At 44.9% G+C, this 3,455-nt stretch overlaps 1 pseudogene; it reads right to left on the minus strand.

Annotated features, from left to right (window-relative positions):
• Positions 1 to 1,157: 1,157 nt before the first annotated feature.
• On the minus strand, positions 1,158 to 2,616 carry LOC138434485 (large ribosomal subunit protein uL30-like; annotated as a pseudogene).
• Between the last annotated feature and the right edge of the window lie 839 nt (positions 2,617 to 3,455).

The raw sequence follows: 3,455 nt of genomic DNA on the forward strand, positions 1-3,455 counted from the left end.
TTTGTTGTTATTTGGGCCAATGACAACAGAGGCCTCACTGGCTGGCGGCTGCTTTCCACTCTTGGCAGTTTCCAGACTCCCAGACAGGAAATTCTCCTAACGATTGCAGCTGTGAATTGGCCCATTTTTCTGGAAAGGGGATAAAGAAAAGAGTTCTGTGGGATCTTTTGCTTCTCTCGCACAAGCAGGGACACGTTGAACACAAACAGGGACCTGCAAGGAGATGGGGTGAACCGCAGTGCGGCTGGGAGGAGAGACTGTGCCCTTGCAGCGTGCACGGTGGAGCTCCCCGCCTCCTGATGTCAGGCTGCCCCGCAGGTGACGCTGCTCCGGGTCCCGCTGGGGATTCGGCAGTTTGAACCCACTTAACAGCCAAGAGAGACTCACTTCCATTCATTTTTTTTTTTCAGCGAAAATCCCAGTGCTCGCTCTGTAGCTGGTGGTTTCCTGGGGAGTGAGGATGAGCCAGAAAACAAAACTGGCAAGGTGTACATCTCGTGGAACTAACAACTGGGCAGACAAAGTACAAGTAAGCAAACACATATCACAGTCACACCCTCTTGGCAGTGTTTTCCATGCAACTTGACAGGCTGCCATGAGAGAGATGGATGGTGATGGTGATGATGGTTCCCAATTTTTAATGTGTTCTTCTTATGTGCCAAGCACTGTTCTGAAGGCATTTCTCACTTCATAATATCTCTTTGGGATGAATACTATGCAAAAGGACATTTGGAGTGATCAGGAAAGGCCTCTCTAAGGAGAAGAAATCTGAATTGCGATGTGGAGGACCCAAAAGAACCAGCCATTTAAAGAGCCAAGGGGAGGGGAGTGCAAGGATGAAGGTCCTAAGGTGGAGCAGAACTTCTGTGTATCTAGGTCACTGACAAAGACCTATAGGACAGCGGTGACCTGACCTGTGGGACAGGGTGTAGAGGTAAGATGGTGACCAGAGCGGGAACTGGGGAGATTAGAATGGTACGGGGTGAGCTTTTGAAGTAGTCAGGGCCCTTGTGAGGACCAGGTCCTAGAAAGGGATGTGAAAATGGGAAGCATCATTGGATTTAGAGCTGAGAAGAGACATGATTGGAATTACAATTTTTTTTTTGGTTGTTTGTTTCAATTGTTTATTAACTGACCAGATTACAAAAATAATCCTGGTAGATACCTTAGTTCATCCTTCTAAAAAGCCTGTTGATCTGGTCTTCCCTGTTGCCAGCATCTCCACCTTCTACAAAATGGGTGGTCTTTTTCTTCATTCTAGCTTGTAGAGAAGACAATTTAGAGGGCCACAGGAAGTTGTTTGCTTCTTTGACACATTTTCCAATGGTATAGATCTCATGAATCAGATCCTCCATGCAGATGATTCCGTATTTCCCAAGAGACTGAGCAATCAATGCATTGTCTGTCAGGGCAATTCGCTTTTTGTTGATTTTGCCATAACCACACTTGTAGATCAATTCATTTACAGACTTCAGATTTGGGTACCCCCAGCTCAACATTAAGAAAATGAAGATCATGGCTTCTGGTCCCATCACTTCATGGGAAATAGATAGGGAAACAGTGGAAACAGTGTCAGACTTTATTTTTGGGGGGCTCCAAAATCACTGCAGATGGTGATTGCAGCCATGAAATTAAAAGATGCTTACTCCTTGGAAGGAAAGTTATGACTAACCTCGACAGCATATTAAAAAAACAGAGACATTCCTTTGCCAACAAAGGTCTGTCTAGTCAAGGCTATGGTTTTTCCAGTGGTCATGTGTGGATGTGAGAGTTGGACTGTGAAGAAAGCTGAGTGCCAAAGAATTGATGTGTTTTAACTGTGGTGTTATAGAAGACTCGAGAGTCCCTTGGACTGCAAGGAGATTCAACCAGTCCATTCTAAAGGAGATCAGTCCTCGGTGTTCTTTAGAATGAATAATGCTAAAGCTGAAACTCCAGAACTTTGGCCGCCTCATGCGAAGAGTTGACTCATTGGAAAAGACTCTGATGCTGGAAGGGATTGGGGGCAGGAGGAGAAGGGGACGACAGAGGATGAGATGGCTGGCTGGATGGCATCACCAACTCGATGGATGTGAGACTGAAGGAACTCTGGGAGCTGGTGACGGACAGGGAGGCCTGGTGTGCTGCAGTTCATGGGGTCGCGAAGAGTCGGACACAACTGAGCGACTGAACTGAACTGAACTGAACTGATGCAATGTATGGCTCCACAGTTCTCAGCATGTTAATTGATGCCTTGTTGAGCTTCACGAAGGTGCCACTGAAGATCTGCTGGAGGCGAAGGAGCTGCAGCACCTTTCGAACCTTTGGGCTCACACCACTGATGCCTCTGATCCTGATGACAAATGCCAATTTGGGTTCCGCAGGTGCACAGAAGTTGCCAGCTTTTCGTGCCATCCTAGCCATTCAAATTTCAGTTCTGTACATCTGCCTGTATTCCTTGTGGTAGTGCTTAGCTTTTTCATAGATAAGCTTCCTCCTTCCCTTTTGAAGCATCTTTTGGGCAAACTTCTTTCTCAGGCGCTTGATCTTAAGCTCTGTGAAATTCTTTCGCTTTTTCTTAAGGGTTTCTGGCACAGCAGGAACCTTTTTTTTCTTCTCTTCTGCACCCTCCATGGTTCCAGCCGGGAAAGAGGCTGGAATTATATTTTTAAAAGATTTGTTCATCTGTATTGGGGAAAATGAAATGAATTGGATCATACAATGTGCAAGTGGAAGCATGGAAGGCTGGCAAGAAATGATGGCGACATGACTGAGGATGGTAACTGTAGACATGGAGAAGTGGACGATTAGGTCTCCATTGGAGGTGGACACAAGAAGGTTGCTCAGCTAAGTTGATGAGGTCTTAAGACTGAGTAGTCATGGGAACACCCCATTTTCTGACTCTGGACATTTGATGGTGGCAGGTGTGACATTCACTGGGATGGAAAGGACTGGTGATGGACCAAGGATTCCCCCATAGACAGAGTGTATCTGCTTTGTACACTGGAAAGATCAGTGTCCAGGGAGGAAATCTGAGGCCTGGGATGAGGAAGAAATACCTTCCAGTGAGGGGGGAAAAAGAATGACTGTATGATAGCAGGAGAATAATCACCTTACCTTTGTGAGATGCTGTTGTGTACTTTAACATCTGTATCTTGTCTTATTTGTTCTTCACTCTAATATTGTGCCAGCATGATGATTATTTCAATTTAAGAGAAGGAGAAAATGAGATTTACTGAAGTGAACTGACTTCTCATGGTCATGCAGTTGGTAATACTAGTTATTGTCAACATGCATGGAAAACTAACTTTGTACCAAGCACTGGTTCTACATATTTTACATATGCTGGGTCTTCACAATCAACTGAGGTAGCTATTACTTTTTACTCCATTTTGCAGAGGGGAAACTGAAGCACAGAATGCTTAAATAATTTGTTCAAGGTTATATAACAATCAGAATGTAACTATTTCTTTTAT

Source organism: Ovis canadensis, chromosome 2 (assembly GCF_042477335.2).
Source record: "Ovis canadensis isolate MfBH-ARS-UI-01 breed Bighorn chromosome 2, ARS-UI_OviCan_v2, whole genome shotgun sequence".
In the NCBI taxonomy this organism is placed as follows: Eukaryota; Metazoa; Chordata; class Mammalia; order Artiodactyla; family Bovidae; genus Ovis; species Ovis canadensis.